At 34.4% G+C, this 20,735-nt stretch overlaps 1 long non-coding RNA gene across 1 annotated transcript; it reads left to right on the top strand.

Annotated features, from left to right (window-relative positions):
* Positions 7,074 to 8,666, top strand: LOC108663426. Its single transcript, XR_001929408.1, has 3 exons — positions 7,074 to 7,103; positions 7,748 to 7,832; positions 8,627 to 8,666. It is a non-coding gene; the product is annotated as an uncharacterized LOC108663426 (long non-coding RNA).

The following is a 20,735-nucleotide window of genomic DNA, read 5'->3' as shown; positions in this document are numbered from 1 at the left end:
GTATAACACCCCACATCTATGTTAGAATGAGCTCTGTAGCCAATTGAGATTGGTCAAGACTTAGTTCCAATCATGCAAGAATATCAATCACATTGAATGATTAGAGGTTTTCCTTTGTCAATAAGACATTAATTATAATGGGTTATAAGTCTAATTGGATGAAGTACATGAGATTAATATGGCTTACAAGGGAATTGCAATGGGTTGCAATTGTGAGATCCCTATGCATCAAAGCATAATCTCTAAATGTTCCTAGTCAATGTATCATTGAGATAGGACATTAATGATGCCTAAAGAATGGTACATTCTATGTTCCTTACTTGGGAAGTAAGCAACCAATCGCATAGGTCGAAGTATAAAGATACTTAGAACTAGAATGTAGGTGTTTGTTCTTACAACAAGTTCATTGAACCAGACCTAACATGAGAGATGCATTCAGTATTTCACTTTAGTGTCTATGCAAATATTTCTTATGTCTTACTCAAGTAAATACTCCTTAGACTTGAGACATCAGGTTGGTTTATATGTGAAGTGCTATATATTTGATCATATCCCCATGGGTCCTACCAAGGATAATAAATCAAGATATGGTTGGTTGTAGCATAAACATTGGAAGGCAAATAAGTGGTCAAGACAGGAATCATCACCCCAAATGATTCAGGGTACATATCTTAACAATTCTTGGTTGATATTAGCTTATTGAAGTCCTTGGCCAAGCTAACTTGGAGATTATAAAAAGGAGTTTCATAAGTCTCTATAAAAGCTAATGATCAAACTTCAAGAACAAAAATAGAGATCAATAAGAGTAGACACTGTATCATGCTTTTATCATCTCTATGATATATGATAAGGGAATGAATTACACTGAAAAGCTGATCATTAAAAGGTTAAGTCAAACCACCTTGACTTTTCTAACATTTGAGTGGCCATGATGGATTGCTAAATCCCAATCTTGCTCTATGAACTCTAGATAGTTAATTTGATTAATGATAAATTTAAAGTAATTTAAATTTATATAATCCTAAATTTAATTTAAGGATTATATCTTAAGTTCTTTGCCAACATGTTAGAAATCTAATGGGTCACACAACTAAAATGAATATTGAAAATAAAATGGGAGAGGTGATGATTAAGTAGGACTTAATCAAATTAGAAGTTATAAGCTTGTTAAGGACTTAATTAAATAGTTTAATTAAGTTGTTGGATTAATTGGCAATTGCATAAAAGTTGTGTGATTGACTTAATTAGGTTTAAATTAATCCAAGGTATAAATACCTTGCTATAGCTTCTCAATAGAATAAGAAGCCTACACACTTGAAAATTCCTCATGCCCTAGCCTCCCCATTAGTGAAGAGAAAAATAGTTTTCTTTCACTTAGTTTTCTTGTGTATTTGACCCTTAGGACTTTGTATGGAAATATGCGTTTTTGAAAGTCATAGTTGCTAGCATATTACCAAGGCTTATTGTGAGACCCCAACCTCTATAGGCTTGCAACTAAGCATAGATGTAATAATATGAGCTAGGGGTAGTTTCATCATTTTCTCTAATAAGCTCCTAAAAAACAGTTTTATGATATTTTAAGGTCTAAATAGGCATAAGACTATATAAATGATGTGTAATGGTGAAAACTAGAAGAAAACTAGAAATGACAATAATTTTTACAATAGGGGCAAAATGGTCATTTTGCACCCGAGTCAAAACTTTTAAAAGTTTCACAAACCTGAACATGTCTAGACCATTATGGACTTGGTCTCAGTGTTAAAGAGTAAAAAGATTGCACAAAGGGTTGCATGAGAACAAGCTAACTAGTCAAGGGCATTTTCGTAATTTTAAGGGAATGGATAAGTTTGGCCTATAAATATCCTTCTTCCAGCAGCTTCTTCTCCCATTTTCCAGCAGCTTGTCTTCTTCTTCCTTCTTCCCTCTCACGTTTCTTTAAAACCTCCATGGAAGCTTGATATGAAGCTTGCATAATTTTCTTTCTCTAGCTTTAATTTTCATACCTTTGTGCCCTTTTGACTAGAACCCTTGTATTCTTTCACTCTCTCACTTCAAAACCCTTGGTAAAGCTTATTTTCATACTTTCTCTCACTAGTTGGGCATTCTAGAGAGAGAAAGAGAGAATTACCCTATTTGTTTGGAAGCTATTGGAAGGGAATTCAACTACAAAGAAACCCAAGGGTGAATGATGAACTAAGCTCGATTTTTAGCTGTAAAAAATGGCTAGTAATTGGGATTATGAGCTGTTTTATTGTTAAGGATGTTCATTCATTTTATAATAATTAAGATAGAGAACATAGATAGCCATTTGAAGTGGCAATTGAAAAAAAGCTAAGAGATAGCTTTTAGGGTTTATATTATGTGAATTAACACAATGGTGATGTTAATGTGATCCTAGGTTCTAATGAAGTCCCATCCTTCCTACTAGATCACTAGGGGAAATAGAGTCAACTAAAGGCTCAACAATGAATCGGTGAGTGGACTGCCTATCAAAACTATTTTGAGAATGTGACTGTTTTGTACAAAGTGTTTGAATGATTTTATACAACTTTTCTTAAAAATGAGTGCCTTGGGAACAAGCTCTCAAGAAATGGTTTATGTTGTGACATGTGACTATTAATGATTCATGCACTACCACATTGTGTTGATATATATATGAATATATTGTTGTGAAATGACATTGACTCAGCTATGTGCGAGTAGGGAGTGCACATAAGCTGAGGATGACCCGGTTATGTGCGAGTAGGGAGTGCGCATAACCCGGTGATGACCCAGCCATGTGCGAGTAAGGAGTGTGCATGAGCTGGTGATGATGATGATGGGATGGTGTGCATGATGATGATAGGTATACGTATACATATATACATATGTAAATATGTGTGATATAGGAAATAAATGAGTAATGGTATATGGTTGTAATGCATGTGAAACTTGACATGTTAAACTGTGGAAAATTGTTATGCATTTTATGTTGGTTTGGACATTTTAGCAGGGTGGTTTTTCTTGGGAAGAAGGGCAAATTTTTCATTTGGTGCCCTGTTTCTTGCTGCAGCGAGAATCATGTTCGCTGCAGCAAGAAACTCTTGAGTTCGAGAGCCTTCACCAGAATTGGTTCTCGCTGCAGCGAGATAGTCACTGTAGCTTCTCGCTACAACGAAAAGGAATCTCGTTACAGTGAGAAACTCTCTATTTCATCAGTTGAATTTCGTTATAGCTAGAAACCTTCTATTTTTGAGTTACAATTTCGCTGCAGCGAAAAACTTTTTGTTTTTGTCTCCTATCTTGTCCAATTGCTGCCCTATTTTTCATTTCTTTGCTACCATATCTAAGCATGGACTTCCAACATTAAGGACTAAATGAGTTAAGTTTAAAATGAAGAGGTTTACTGTGAAACCCTCGGCTAGTGGAAAAACCCTCGTTCGGCTAATAACTTAATCCAAACGTCGCTGTAGCAAAAATTCATTCTCGCTGCAGCGAAGATTCGTTGTCGTATTTAACTTGCTTGCGTATCATTGAAGCTTTCACTCTTCAAATGGTTCGTTATGTATTGGTTCATGGTTTTCAAATGATTAATCATTTAAGGGTTGATGAGGGGTTTTTAATAAGAACATAAACAAATTGCATTGTTTTGAAAAAAAAAATGCATCATGATTTCGTTAAAGATTCCTTATGGTATGCTTGTTCCCTTCTTTGTTCACTCACTGGGTTTATACTCACCGTTTTCAACTTCATGTTTTCAGATCACGAGGCAGTTGGTAACTAGGACGAGGTGTCCTTGTAGACTTTTATCCATTTTTGGGTAGGTGCCTCGGCATTCAGTAGCTGTACATTCGTCGAGTTTCTCCACTGGACATCGAGTCTCTTTTTGTTGTGTATAGATAAACCTAATGTAGATTATTAAGATACATGTTGTAGACAATGTATATATATACTTGTTTGGTATGCCAGTATGAGGTGGCAAATGTGTAGTATTATTTTGATTCTAAGTTATGAAATATGACTTAGCAGTTATGATGGAATGATGAACACGTCAGATTAATAGGCTTGCTTGGGCTTAGTGGACTACGTCCATTGGGCCCATGCACCGGTCATGGCCCAAAATTTAGGTTGTGACACTTGTCATTCTTAATCCTTCGAGAAAGATTTTCAGATTCATTGGTGTGGATCATCGTTAGAGGTTGCACAAGTATTCCTTGGACAGTTTTGTTTTGAACAACGTGGCTGAGGTGTTGGTACATGCCCTTGAGCCAATTGGATTTGTCAAGGAATATAGATTGTCATTCAATGCATACTTAATCACACAACTATATGTGATAGAGGTTTTCCTTCATGTTAATGCAATAATAAGAAGTTATTAAGTACTAATTGGATGAAGCCCATGGAACATAAAGGTCTTGCAAGAGAATTGTAAAGTTGTTACAATTACGAGATCACTGTGCATCCAAGCCATGTTCCTAAAATTGTTCCTGGTCATTGTATTGTCAAGACAGGGCATTGACAATGCTCAAAGACTGATACACGTTAAGCATCCTTACTTGGGAAGTAAGCAATCGATCTCATAGATTGAAGTGTATGGGATACTTAAGGATAACATGTAGGTGCTTGTTAAAGAACAAGTTCACTAAACATGACCCACTATGAGAACTCTAATTGGTATTTCACTCAAGTGTCTATGGAATATATTCTCATGTGATAGTCACGCAACTAGTCCCTGGACTTGAGACACCACGTCATCTTGTATGGGAAATGACATACTTTGATTTCATCCCTATAGGTCTAGAGGAGATTGGATATCTAAACAAGGTGTTTTTGGTTATGCCATGAAGCATGGAAGGTGAATGAGTGGTCAAGAGAGGATTCATCACCCCAAGTGATATGAGGGGATGTATCTCAATTGTTGTAAATTCTTGATTAACTTGTATAAAGTCTTTGGCCAAAGCATAATGAATTTGAGGAAAGTTAGTTTCTAAATTCATAAGTGTGAGACCTCAACCCTTATAGGCTCATAACTACGCATAGATGCAATAACATGGGCCAGGGGTAGTTTCGTCATTTCCTCTAAAAAGCTCCCAGAATAAGGTTTTATGATATTTTAAGGTCTAAATAGGCATAAGACCGAATAAATAATGTGTAATGATGAAAACACAAAGAAAACTAGAAGTTTCAATAATTTTCACCATAAGGGCAAAATGATCATTTTTCACATCGGGTCAAAATTTTTAAGTTTCATAAACCCGAGCATGTCTAGACCATTATGGACTTGTTTTAGTATCAAAAGAGTAAAAAGATTGCACCAAGGATTGAAGGAGAACAAGTTAATGTGCTAAGGGTATTTTCGTAATTTCAAGTGGAATGCATAAGCTTGAGCTATAAATATCTTTTTCTTCTAGCAGCTTCTTCTCCTTCTTCTTCTTCCATCTCATGTTGCTTCCATCTTCGATGGAACCTTGATATGAAACTTTCACAACTTTCTCTCTCTAACTCTAATTTTCATACCTTTGTGCACTTTTGACTAGAACCCTTGTGCTCTTTCACTCTCTCACTTTAAAACCCTCAAAAAGTCCTTGTTCAGCACTTTCTCTCACTAACTGGAGGTTTAGACAGAGAAAGAGAGATTTTTTACAATTGTTTGAAAGCTATTGGAAGAGAATTAAACGACAAAGAAACCTTAAGGTGAGTGATGAACTAGGCTTGGTTTTAAGTTGTTGATAATGGCTAGTAATTGGGATTATAAGCTGTTTTATTGTTGAGTTGTTTATTCATTTTTAGTGTCAAGCCCGACCTTATAAAGTACTTGCCATGTCCTTCAGGCGATTGACAATATGCTTGCATACTTGGAAAGCCCTAAAAAATAGTCAAAAGTCGATATTGTATCAAATTGTACTATTAAGTTGAATTAAGCCTCGAACTAGTCTAAATAGAGATCTTAAGATGAAATTGAGAATTTTAAAACATTAGAATGACTTAAAATGATGATTTGGAGTTTGAGGGCTGAATTGGAGTCAATTTGGAATTTTCATGTTCTAGGGGTAAAATGGTAATTTTGTCACTCGAAGACAAAATGGGAATTTTAAGAAAAGATTTTGATCACATTTGACTCATTGGAGTATGATTTGAGTTTGAGAGGTGAAAAATTTAAATTCTAACATTTTTGGAGTCCTAGGGGCAAAACGATAATTTTACGAGTTTAAGGGGGCAAAGTTGAAATTTTGGAATTTTACACCACCTAACACTTGTCATGTGTGAGACCCTGTCAAGCTTGATTAAAAGACGGTATTGTATCGAGTGGTACAACTAAGTTAAATCGAGCCTTGAACTAGTTCAAATAGAAATTCTAAGAGGAATTTGAAAATTTTAAAACCAACAGAATGGCTTAGAATAGTGATTTGGAGTTCAAGGTCCAGTTTGGAGTCCATCAGAAAATTGACCAATTAGGGACAAAACGGTCATTTTACCATTTGATGATAAAATGGAGATTTTTAGCCAAGATTTGATCACATTTGACCAAGAATAATTATATGAAATATAATTATGATTATTGGAGTATAAAATGATGTTTAGTAGTGAAAAATTGTGATTCCCGGTATTTATGGAGCAGAAGGGCAAAATGGTAATTTTGCCACTAGAGGACTAAACGAAAATTTTTTTAAACAATTTTTGCCCCATTTGGTTAATATTGATCAATATTAGTGTTATTTTAGGTTGAAAAGTAGAAATAATGAGATTCCGGTACATTTCGGAGTATAAGGGCAAAATCGTAATTTTTTTGTCTCGGGGGCAAATCAGTAAAATTTTCGCCCCAGCACTTGTCAAGACCAAGGGATTTTAATTGTGGTAGGATTGGATAAATACCAGAATATTTGTGGTGGAAAATTAAGAAGAAAAAGTCAAAAAGTTAAAAATTGGGCCAATAAGCATGTGACACATGGCATGCTTGATTATTTTATTATTTTCTATAGAAATCAGCCCATTAAATCCCCAATTCCCTCACCATATTCGGCCTAGACATCCAGCAACAAGAAAAAAGGAAGAACAAAAGGAAAAACAAGAAAACCTAGGTGGAAATTCAAAGAAAAAGTGAAGAAATCAAGGAAACAAGCTAGGTAAGTTAAAATTTCTTTAATTCTCCTTGATACCTAGCTTACCCATGCTTTTGTTCTTGATTTCCATGGTTGAATATTGAGTTATCATGATGAATTCAATTCTGAAAAATGGGTATGGAAGAGGAATTGTTGTTGGAATAATTTGATTTTAGACTATGTTAGTGTTTAGGGATAGTTAAGCATGGTTATGAACAAAAACACAAAAGAAATATTCAATTTCTCTAGGGTTCCTTGTTGGCCGAACCATGAGGGCTGAATATCAATGGGGGATTGTTTTTATTTCAAGGAAAATGGCATGGAAAATGATGAAGTAAGGTGAAACGGTTATGTAGAAAAAAATTCGATGCTAGTACACCAAATGACCCAAATTTTTCTATAAGGAATTGTGAGGGTTCTAATGCTGAATTTGGCTTTATTTAAATGTATGTGGTAAATTAAGGTATTAGAGGAGAAATGAATTAATTTGGAGGTGATTTGGACACAATCGCCGATTAATCGGGTGATCGGTCGAATTTAATCGATACCGTGATTAAGCGGTAATCGGACATATTTTTGCATTTACATATCAAGCATTAGTAATTTAAATTAATTTATATCAATTTAGGGACAATATAGTAAATTCCTCGACTTTGTTATTTGTCAAGGTGGTGAGACGTCCGGAAAAGGCAAAGGAATTACGCCTGAGGACTATTAGTCAGAGTTCACCCGGAATCCGAATTTTCGACACCTGTGAGTGGACTGCCTATCAAAATTGTTTTGGGAATATGACTGTTTTGAACAAAGTGTTTGAATGATTTTATGCAATTTTTCATGAAAATGAATGCCTTGGGAACAAGCTTTTGAGAAAAGGTTTATGTTATGAAATGTGGTTATTATGGATTTCTATGTGGCTGCATTATGTTGATATACATATATGCTTGAATATAATGTTGTGTAATTATGTTGACTCGGCTATGTGCGAGTAGGGAGTGTGCATAAGCCGAGGATGACCCGGTTATGTGCGAGTAGGGAGTGCGCATAATCCGGTGATGACCCAGCCATGTGCGAGTAGGGAGTGCGCATGAGCTGGTGATGATGATGATGATGAGCTGGTGATGATGATGATGGGTTGGTGAGATGATGATGATGGGTATATACGTATATATATATATATATACATATGTAAATGTGTGTGATATAGCAAATTGATGGACAATGATTTATGGTTGTAATGTACGTAAAATTTGACACATTATACTTTGAGAATTTTCATGAATGTTAGGTTGATTTTATTAGTTTAGCAGGATGGCTTTTGTTGAGTGAGGAAAAATGTTTCTCTTGTTGCTTTGTTTTCACTGCATCGAAATTCATGCTCGCTGTAGCGAAAAACTCTGGGGTTTGGAGGGGTTTTAAATAGGAATGAACTAAATTGCATTGTTTGAAACAAGTGCATCATGATTTTTAATTTTTCCTAATTGTTGCTTGTTCCCTTCCTTGTTCACTCACTGGGTTTATACTCACCATTTTCAAATTCATGTTTTCAGATCACGAGGTAGCCGATAATTAGGACGAGGTGTCCTTGTAGATCTGTGTACATCTTCTGGTAGGTGTCTCGGCATTCGGTAGCTGTATATCCATCCGAGTCACTCCGCTGGAGGTCGAGTATTATTTTGTTATGTATAGATGAACTTAAATGTAAATTTTAAAAGAGTAATGCCAGTACGAGTTGGCAATGTATATCACTATTTTGACTCAAAGTCATGAAATAGGACTTAGTGATAATAAATAGAATCATAAGTAAGATAAATAATAGGCTTGCCTGGGTTTAGTGGATTACGTCCATTGGACCCATGCGCCGGTCATGACCCGAAATTTGGGTCGTGACATCATGCCCATAGATTTCAGCCATTAACATTTTATATTGTGGATAATTGAAACATTTTATGTGGTGGAGAGAGATTGCTTAATGGATAAGTATTACACATGGACCAATGGAAACATGCCATGTGTCAAACATTTTATGTGGTGGAGAGAGATTGCTTAATGGATAAGTATTACACTCTCTTAGTCTCACCCATATGGCCAGCCAAAGCATGAACTGAAGAGGAAAGGAAAGAACACAAACCCTAGGTAGGAAAATTGAAGAAAAAGTGTGGGATTTCAAGGGATTAAGCTAATAAAGGTAAGATTTTGTGATTTTACCTTGTGATTTACACTACCCATGCTTTCTTTTTCATTTTCCATGCTTAGAACTCAAGTTTACATGATGAACCAATGCTGGCCAAATTTGAGAGGAGAGGTTTTGAGCATTGATTTTGCTAGATTTCAAGCTAATTAAGTGTTTTTGGTTGTTTGGTAATGGAAAGTATGAAAATCTAGCAAGGAATCACTTTGTTCTTCACAAACCCACAAGAGGCTGAGTTTTCTAGGGAGGATATTGAGGCTGAAATTGATGATATTTCATGATATTTTAGTGGTATTTAATGATTGGTGAGGCTAGAAATTTAATGGGAAATTTTGGAATGAAAATCTGAATGTTTACCTAATGTATAGACATGTGCGATTTATGGTTCGGACTAATAAATTGAATCATATTCACAGTCATTGAGGTATTTTAAGTATAATTGGAGTGTAGAAAGTAAAAGAAATTGATTTGGAGTTAAATTGGAGGTTTTAGCCAATTACACCGAGAATAGTGCAAATTAGGTCGAATATCGTATTTAAACAGCTATTCGGACATTTTGCATCACATTTAGTGCATTCATATAGATTTATAGAGCTTGAAATAGTTTATGATAAATTGACACAATTTATTGAAATTCGTGTCACGTATGATGTATAGATGGTGAGCCCTCTAACAAGGGTAAAGAGATTGTGCTCGAAGATCGGGAATAGGAGTATATCGAACTCTTAGTACTGTGAGTAACCTTACTATCGTGTTAATTATCTAAAGTGGTTTTTATCCGATTTTGTGATTTATGAAAAATGAGTTTAAATGGCAAATCTTTATGTTTTATAAGCAAAAATGTGATTAAATGAAATAATTTTATAAAATTGTCTTGAAATTGAATAATGGCTTTGAAAATAGAGTAATTGAAAACCATTTGATGTGTTGTGAATTTATGATTCTAATTGATTGGCTTATGACAATATTGGCATGAATGGCTGAATTGGTATTTGTGTTGAAATATATAAACTATTGTTTGCCTTGATAGGCTGGATAATAATAAAAATAGCCATGTCATGTTGTTGAATTTTTATTATATGGTGGGGTTGAGCTTGCTGCAGTGGGCTGGTTTTCGTGGACCAGCCTATTAGAGGGGCACGGTAAACCCCGTCATATCTTACCTCAGTATGAGAGGCGCAGTTGGATAACTCCTGAGGTTAACATTTTAGAGTTCACTTCACCCAAACCACCACGTGAGGGTGAACTCAACCAACGCCAAGGAACAGCTATGTTTTCAAAATAAAAACATGATTTATGCGTACATAACTTTTAACAGCCTTGGCGGACTCGGTTTGGGATAGCTCTCGCGTAAGGTATCCCTAATGACTGAGTATGATAATGATTTTGGCACGAGCCAAAGTTTTAAGAAATTCATAAGCCATGTTAATTACTCGATTTATATGAATTGATTTTATTTGGTTGAAACAAGTTGAAAGGTGATGAATTTAAGTATGTTAAATTGTTTTATCTGCCTCCATTTACTCGACTTTAGATGGTTTAGATGGTATCTGTTTACTCACTGGGATTCTATAATCTCACCACCCTCCTTTTTAACCATTTCAGGCCCGAGGTAGCCTGTGGATAGTAGATATCATCAAGGATTATAGTCGGCTTTACTACTCCAAAAACTATAGGTTTACTGCCTTTGTGCACTTTTGTTCCTTATGGGCCCACGAGTCACTGTAAAGTAAATTTCATATCCTGGTTATCTGTCTTATAGTACGTATGAATTTATTTAGCGTTTACATTATAAAAATTATTTACCGATGACTATAAATATTATTTTACAAGAAACTAGAATATTTTATTGAATATTTTTATTTTATTCAAATAGTTGCAATATCATTTTTAATAAATGTTTTAGACACCCAAATTTATTTTAAATCACGAAGTATGTGTTTTCCACTCATCTACTACATTTTTAGTCAGGTTTGAAAAATTTCGAGAAAAAATGACGAAAATGCCTTTGTGAGGCGAAAAATATTTTTCCACGGTTTTGAAAGGGAAAAAGCTTAAAATTCTTTACAAATGAGGTTTGGCGATGATTACTCACAAGGGAGATGAAAAAAAAATGGCACTAAAGCCTTGCAGGGTTCCGGTTGGCACGTCGGGTAACGAATGTCTATCGGGACATCGCGATGGTTGTCATGGGCTCGAGGGGAGTACCAGGTTGTGACGTTTAGTGTGATTAGAGTAGTACAAGGAATAGCCATTTGATATAGTTGGAAGCCAATTAGGAATGAGTAGAAGAATTTGAATTAGAAACTAGCTTTTGGAGTGATATTAATGTAAATTGGATTGGTTGTGATGTTGTGTGTGTATAGGTTCCAACAAGGCCGCACTTGCCCATTTGAACCATTAGTGGAGGTTAGAGTCGATTAGAGGTTTAGAAATACCGGTGAGTGAACTGCATTTCAAAATCATTTTGGGAATGTGACTGTTTTGTACAAAGCATTTGAATGATTTTATACAACTTTTTCTTAAAACAAGTGCCTTGGGAACAAGCTTTTGCTAAATGGTTTTATGTTGTGATATGTGGTTGTTATGGATTCATGCACTATTGCATTATGATAATATATATATATATATATATATATATATGTTGTGCATGATAGTTGATATTGTGTATGATGACTATAACTGTGTGTGTGCACGATGTGGGGGGAGGAACATGCAGGTGATGATAGTGGTGTGGGAGATGGATGATGATAGTGCCATTGTGCATGATGTGGGGGGATGTACATGATGGCTATGTGCACAATGTGGGGGGATGCACATGATGGTGCCGGCTATGTGCACGATGTGGGGGGATGCACATGAGCTGGGTGTGATTATGATGATATTGATGTTTATCTATGTATTTATGCATATCTACGCTTATGAAATGAAAGTTCATGAATATGATATATGATTGAAATGCATGTGAATTTTGGCATGATGAATCTTGAGAAATTCTCATTTTCTTGCAAATTGATCTTTATTGTAGCACCAAATGGATTTTTTGTGCAAAGGAGGTCCTTTTTTCACTTAGGTGCCCTGCTTCTCACTGCAGTGAAAAACATTCTGTTTTGGCAGCAGAAAACTCGCTGCAGCGAAAATAAATATCATTGCAACGAGAAACTCTCAGGTTCTGATGACATGCCTTGACTTTGATGAATATTTTGACAACCTTCCTCTCCAAACTGGGAAAAGTGGTAAACATAAAAGTTGTATCTCTGCCTCTTATCTTTCTAATGATTAAAAAATCAAGTCAATTGGAGTTATGTATAGGGAGATATACTAGAAAAACCGAAACACATGCAAACTAACACTGTTTCTCACTACAGCGAGAAACTTTCTATTTTGGCCGCCCGAATCTCGCTGCAGTGAGAATGAATTTTTCTGCAGTGAGAAACTTGCTGCCATGCTTGCTACCTTGGTTGATTTTGACCTACTTTTCACCCATTTAACTTCATGGACTGATTATGGGTTTATGAAACACTATGAGGGTATTAATCAAGGTTTGAAATGAGGGGTTTTTAGTAAGAAATTAAATCAAGTGCATTGTTTTTGAAACAAATGCATCACGATTTCCAAATTCTTCCTATTGATTGCTTGTTCCCTTCTTATGTTCACTCACTGAGTTTTGTACTCACATTTTTAAAATTCATGTTTTCAGATTTGGAGGCAGTTGGGACCTAGATTGAGTCGCACACATATGCTCGTCTTCTTGGTAGGTACTATGGCATCTCAGTAGCTGTATCTTCACCCAGAGTCACTCTGCTGACGGTCTCGAGTCTATTACTTGTGAACATGTATATGTAATGTAAACTACTAAAAGTCATGTTATAAATGAAGTATGTATATGTTGGAATGATTATGACAGTACTTTGATATAATATAAAAATGAATATTCAGTTGTTATAAAATATTACTGGAACATTTACTTTTGAGAGTTACAGCACTTCATTTTAATGATGATGGATGGGAATGATAATCGGAATTGCATAAGGAGGCTTGCTTGGGCTTAGTGGGCTATGCCCATTGGGCCCATGCGCCTGTCATGGCCCGAGAATTTGGGCTGTGACAATAAGGTTAGTCATAAATTATGAGATCTAATATGGAATGTTATAAGTAGACACTGAGCCCTAGTTTATGACATATTTGGGATATTTGATGAAAAGACCGTATTACACTGAGAGGCTTATCACTGAAGAGCTTTGTCAAATTTCTTATTTGACTTTCTAACATTTGGGTGGTCATGTATTGCTAGGTGCCACTCATGATCTATAAATATAAATCAATTATTAAATTATATTTGATTAGGATTTATATTTATTGCCAACCTGTTAGAAGTCTAATGGGTCACATACATTAAGTGAAATGATTTAGATTAAGTAAGGATAATCAATTAAGTTGGACTTAATTCTAATAGACCAAAATAAAGTGGGAAATTAATTAAGTTTACAAGGACTTAATTGAATTAAAATACAACTATTGTATCTAGGGTTACAATTTAGTTTGGCTATATAATTATGTTATGTTAGCAAAGTTAAACTCCAAGCCTCTAGCCACTTCTCGACCGTTTCATAAAATAAGAAAAGAAAACTAATTTTCTTTGTTTGACAAAAATAAGATTCAGCAAGAGTTTTTAGTTTTTTTTTGTTTTAGAAACAAAACTTACTAGCTCAAGTAAAATCCTACCTTTGAGAAGGTCTTATTCGATCACTGTGTGGATTACTGCTAGACGCCAAATACTTGGATGGCTGAAGATTTGACAAATCCTAAAGGTGAAGAAGCAAAGATTTTGGTTGTAGGATTTTAGACCATCTTATTCTCTTTTCAGGGATTCTTGCTTCATCACGAGCATTTTTTATTTAATTGGCTCTTGATTACGATATCTAGAGCAAGGTATATAACTCTTAAACTTATGAATGTTCATAATTAATTTGAAACTTACATGAAAAGCACAAACATTGATCCTGTAGGATTTGGTTGTTTCTCTAATTAAATGCTAGTTTATTATTCCGTTACGTTATATTTTAATTTCTTGATTATTTTCATATTTGAGTATGAGGTCTAATCCCAACAGTGGTACCAAAGCCTTTGTTTAATGTTTTCATGTAATATGCATGCTTGATTCTTGGTGATAATCAATAAAATTGATTTGTATGTTGATTTGGTGTATATCAGTTTTGAAGGCTTTCTTTAAAATCTGTTTTTCTATGTGAAATTCAAATCTAGACAGCATGTAATTAATTCATTAAAACATGTTTTCAAAGGTTTAAAATCATGTTTAGTTGAAGAATTAATAATTGGATTAAAAGGCTTGCAAAGCCAAGTTAAAACCGATTAGTTTTGAAGTGTTTTGGATACTAATGTGCCGATTAGTTTTTACTAACATTAGGTAAGTGATATGAGCAGTGTTTAATCGTTAAAAATTAGTTTTATCAAATTAAATTTCTGCATATTTCGGCCAAACTTGATTTAGTATGAAAAAGGTTCATAAAAATCATATTTTCGAGTTCCAAAACAACAAAGATTCAATGCAAAAAATTTTGGGCAACTATGATAAATTTTTGTGGCTTAATTCTTCATGAATTTTGTGTTTAATTGTTAAATACACTTGCTGGAAATTTTCAACAGCCTTTTCATGAGTTTGACTCATGATTTATGGAGTTTTAAAAGCATTTAAATGCCATATATTTTAATTTTGGGTGATTCATAAAAAATATTTTTTTTTTCTATTTTAAAAGTAATTCCTGAAATTAAGGATAGAATTTTAATTTTGGGTGATTCATAAAGAATAGGAAATTGTTTCCTACTTTAAAAGAAATTCTAAAAATTAAGGATAATATTTTAATGTGAGAAATTCATAGGAAATAGTTTCCTACTTTATAAGAAATTCCTAAAGTTATGTGATAGCATTGAACTTTCATTAAAATTTGGATTTGACTAGAAGTTTCCAAAATTTGTTAAGTCACCATTTAGGTAACTTGAACAACATACAATTTAGGAAACTAATCCATGTTCTAAATGTTAGAAATTAAAATGTTGTTTCAGATATATTTTAGAAAACTTACTAAGTGTTTTGAAAATGGGAATTTCTTAAGCACTAAATTGAAATAATACAATACCAATAATTTGAGTCTAGCACTTTAAATGAATTAATTGATGCGTTTCTCAAATAACACACAAGATCACCAAGTGATATTGAGTTTGCATTTATTTCTATGCTTTTGATTGTGATTATAAAGCATGAGGATGATTATGGACTTAGACCTTAGAAGATTTGGTCATGGATGGTTAAATTTATTTCTAATGATATTTATTTTAAAATAGGGTTTGTACACCCTACCTGTCATGACCCAAATTTCGGGCCATGACCGGCGCATGGGCCCAATGGACGTAGTCCACTAAGCCAAAGCAAGCCTATTAATCTGACGTGTTCATCATTCCATCATAACTGCTAAGTCATATTTCATAACTTATAATCAAAATAAAATTAAACATTTGCCACCTCATACTGGCATACCAACAAGTATCTATATACATTGTATACAACATGTATCTTAATAATCTACATTAGGTTTATCTATACACAACAAAAAGAGACTCGGTGTCCAGCGGAGAAACTCGACGAATGTACAGTTACTGAATGCCGAGGCGCCTACCAAAAGCCGAATACAAGTCTACAAGGACACCTCGTGATCTGAAAACATGAAGTTGAAAACGGTGAGTATAAACCCAGTGAGTGAACAAGGAAGGGAACAAGCAACAACAAGGGAGAATTTAAAATCATGATGCACTTGTTTCAAAACAATGCAAGTTAGTTCCATTCATATTAAAAACCCCTCATCAAGCCCTTAAATGATTAATCATTTGAAAATCATGAACCCATACATAACAAATCATTTGAAGAATGAAAGCTTCAGTATTACGCGAGCAAGTGAAAAATGACAACGAATCTTCGCTGCAACGACGTTGGGATTAAATTATTAGCCAAACGAGGGTTTCTCAACTGGTCGACGGTTTCTCACTAAACTTCCTCATTTTAAACTTAACTCAATTAGTCCTTAATGTTGGAAGTCCATGCTCAGATATGGTAGCAAAGAAATGAAAAATAGGGCAGCAATTGGACAAGATAGGAGATAAAAACAGAAAGTTTTTTGCTGTAGCGAGATTGAATCTCGTTGCAACGAAATTGTAACCCAAAAACAAAAGGTTTCTTGCTGCAGCAAAATTTAGCTGATGAAATAGAGAGTTTCTCACTGTAGCGAGATTTCTTTTCGCTGCAACGAGATTCATTCTCACTGCAGTGAGAACCAATTCTGGTGAAGGCTCTCAAACTCAAGAGTTTCTCGCTGCAGCGAGATACAGGCCACCAAATGAAAATTTCCCTTTCTCCCAAAGAAAACCACCTTGCTGAAATGTTCAAAACCAATAAGAAATACATAACAACTTCCCAAAGTTTAACATACCGAATTTCACATACATTACATCCATATACATAACTCATAAATTTCTTATAACACACATGTTTACGTATGTATGCATATACATATACCCATCACCATCATGCACACCATCCCATCATTCCTAGCTCATGCGCACTCCCTACTCGCACATGGCTAGGTCATCACCGGGTTATGCGCACTCCCTACTCGCACATAACCGGGTCATCATCGGCTTATGTGCACTCCCTACTCGCACATAGCCGAGTCAATATCATTACACAACAATGTATTCACATATATATATCAACACAATGTGGTAGTGCATGAATCAATAATAGTCACATGTCACAACATGGAGACAATCTATCAAAAGCTTGTTCCCAATGCACTTGTTTTTATGAAAAGCTTGATAATTCATTCAAATGTTTGGCAAATACATTATATCCCCAAAACAAATTTTGAATGTAGTTCACTCACTGGTATTTTGTTAAGCCTTTAACCGACTCTAATTTCTCTAATTGTCCAAACGAAATGATGAAACTTCGTTGGAACCTACCATTACATTAACATCACCATTACGTTAATTAACATAATATAAACCCTAAAAGCTATCTTTTAGCTAGCTTTCAATTGCCACTTCAAATGGCTATCTATGTTCACTATGTTAATTACTATAAAATGAATGAACATCCTTAACAATAAAATAGCTCATAATCCCAATTACTAGCCATTTTTTACAGCTAAAAATTGAGCTTAGTTCATCACTCACGATTGGGTTTCTTTGTAGTTGAATTCCCTTCCAATAGCTTCCAAACAAATGGGGTAATTCTCTCTTTCTCTCTCTAAAATGCCCAACTAGTGAGAGAAAGTATGGAAATAAGCTTTACCAAGGGTTTTGAAGTGAGAGAGTGAAAGAATACAAGGGTTCTAGTCAAACGGGCACAAGGGCATGAAAATTAAAGCTAGAGAGAGAAAATTATGCAAGCTCCATATCAAGCTTCCATGGAGGTTTTAAAGAAAAGTGAGAAAGAAGAAGGAAGAAGAAGACAAGCTGCTGGAAAATAGGAGAAGAAGCTGCTGGAAGAAAGATATTTATAGGCCAAACTTATCCATTCCCTTAAAATTACAAAAATGCCCTTGACTAGTTAGCTTGTTCTCATGCAACCCTTTGTGCAATCTTTTTACTCTTTAACACTGAGACCAAGTCCATAATGGTGTAGACATGTTCAGGTTTGCGAAACTTTTAAAAGTTTTGACTCGGGTGCAAAATGACCATTTTGTCCCTATTGTGAAAATTATTGTCATTTCTAGTTTTCTTCATGTTTTCATCATTACATGTTATTTTATAAAACTTTCTTTTGGGACCTTATTAGAGAAAATGACGAAACTACCCCTAGCTCGTATTATTACATCTATGCTTATTTACAAGCCTATAGAGTTTGGGGTCTCACACTACCTTATCTCTATTTTCTCTAGGTTGTAAAATTCTTTTCTCACTTAACTCCCCTCGAAGGCAACTTGGGGTTTCTTGATTATAAAATGTAAGTAGTTACGTCAAATTGTAAAACTAGGGTTAGATAGAAAAATTTTTGTACCTTGAAGATGGAGATCCAAAAGAGCCATGGAAATTCCAAGAGATTACAAGCAAAGCTTGAAGACGATGTTTGTGTAAATCTCCTAAGAATTTGACCAACTAATTTCCTTAATGGCTGGAAGAAATTAGAAATGGTAAAGTCCATAATCATCCTAGTAGTTTGCATGAGATAGATTTATTTTTCAATATATATATATATATATGATATATGTGAAATGCGATAAATGCTATGCATGTCAACAACACCAAATCAATGAGACCTTAATTAATGAATTAATAAATAGAATCCCTAATTAATATATTGAGTCAAAAAGTTACCTTACACCATATAACAAGATAACCAGGCTGCTCTTTTAATTGAAGGCTTGTTAAGTCACTCAAGGCTAAACTTTTACCCGAGTACATTTGAGTTATTAGTGGGTCTGACTCAACTAGTACCATGTTGTTCAGATGTGCCATACATGACCGCGTAGTATTAGAGGCATAGTTAGGCAAAATGTATATGATACATTTAGAAAAAGAGTTGTCACCTAATTGATCTAGAAGTTGTATAAGATACAATTGGTACGCTAAGTTATCAACCTAATTAGTGTCATCTTGGCTTGTTGAGTTACTCAAGGTCATGCTAGGATGAAAAGGGTTCTAACTCAATAAGAAGTTTAAAGGTTAAATTTCTCCAAATAGTAGAGGGGGGATATTATTTTGATAAAATATTGAGAATAATCATATAAGATTCTAAAACCTTGTCTTTATGATTATATAATTTGCGTTAACGACTCAAAATTATATATGTTGGTTTATATAGAATATAAATCTATCATGGTGAATAGTTTGCCACTTAGAAGCATACTTGATGCAAACAAGTTGAAAGGCCCAAATTTCATTGATTGATTTAGCAATATCAGGATTGTCTTGAAACAAGAGAAAAAGTATTATGTCCTAGATGGTTCTGTTCCCAAGGAACCTAGCGGTGATTCTACAAATGAGAAAAAATAGGCCTATGGAGATTATATGGATGATCTTGATCAAGCCACATGTGTGATGTTGGCTAGTATGGCTTTAGATCTTCAAAAGCGACATGAAGCTATGAATGCCCTGAATATTATCCTAAACCTTAGAGAAATGGTCGATAAGGAAAGTCGCAAGAGAAATTTGACATTTTAAGGGAATTGTTCTGATGTAAGATGTTTTAGGGAAGCCTAGTAAGGCCTCATGTGCTTAAAATGATAGGATATATCACTCGACGTGAGCAGTTGGATTGGGTTATGGATCATGATTTTAGCATAAACCTTGTACCTTCTTCATTACTAGAGAGCTATTCACAGTTTTTGTTAAACTTCAACATGAACACGATTGAGGTAACCTTTTCGGGCTTATTGAATATGCTCACATAGACTGAGAACACCATTGTGAAGAAGACAAAGATGAAAAAGCATCAACTTTGAAAGGTATAAAGCCTACTAGAGGAGTGAAGAAGGACAAGGACAATGACAAATGCCATTTCTGTGGCAAACTAAGGCATTGGACACGCAATTACAAACGTTATCTTAAATCCATCAAGGGGAAGAAACAAAAAGAAGCCCCCTCTTTAGGTATGAATCACATGATGATTTATTTTTCACTACTTGGTATATGATGCCTCACTCTTTATTAATAGTTTTAATATGTATGACATATTAAAGGAACAAATGATAAGGAGCAGTGAAGAATATGATCATGAAATGGACAACCTTAGTAGATTGTGATCAAGCTTGTTGACCTAGATTAGATTGTGGAACAATAAATAATTTTAGAACATTGAATGTTTTCATGACATGATTGTCAAGATGAGATGTTTTGGTTTTGGGCCTATGGCTGAATATTTTATTTTATGTTTAGGAAACATAGATTGATATTTTGCTAGCATGAGATGCTTAACTTTTATATATTTATATATTTACATTACATCTCATTTTATTTTGGAATTGTTCTAAATTATTTATCATTAAGTATGACTTTGCGTATACGATAATCAATACTAAGTCATAATGATAAGATCATTGTGAGATTATTTTTCTTTTTATTATGAATCAAAAAGGAAATTAATGAGATGACTTAGATAAAATTGAGTCCTAACTCAATGAATTCATAATAGGATTATGAATACATTTAGTTAAGGAGTATTTTTATTGAGATAAAACATCTAAATTAAGATTGCTTGGAACTACATAACAATTGATTATCATATTGAATTCATAAAAGATGAATCACAAAGCATTCTAAACTCAGTTAATCGCATGAACTAACCTTTGAGAGGATTTCATCCCATAACCAATGATGAATGACAAGTAAATAGACATAAAAGTTATGGATATAACGCCCCAAAAAAACGTAAAACAAAGTTTACTTTAGTTAAG

The sequence above is a fragment of the Theobroma cacao genome, chromosome 9 (assembly GCF_000208745.1).
Source record: "Theobroma cacao cultivar B97-61/B2 chromosome 9, Criollo_cocoa_genome_V2, whole genome shotgun sequence".
Taxonomy (NCBI): Eukaryota; Viridiplantae; Streptophyta; class Magnoliopsida; order Malvales; family Malvaceae; genus Theobroma; species Theobroma cacao.
Note: the sequence above shows the minus strand (reverse complement) of the source record. Positions and strands in the feature narration are given on the sequence as shown.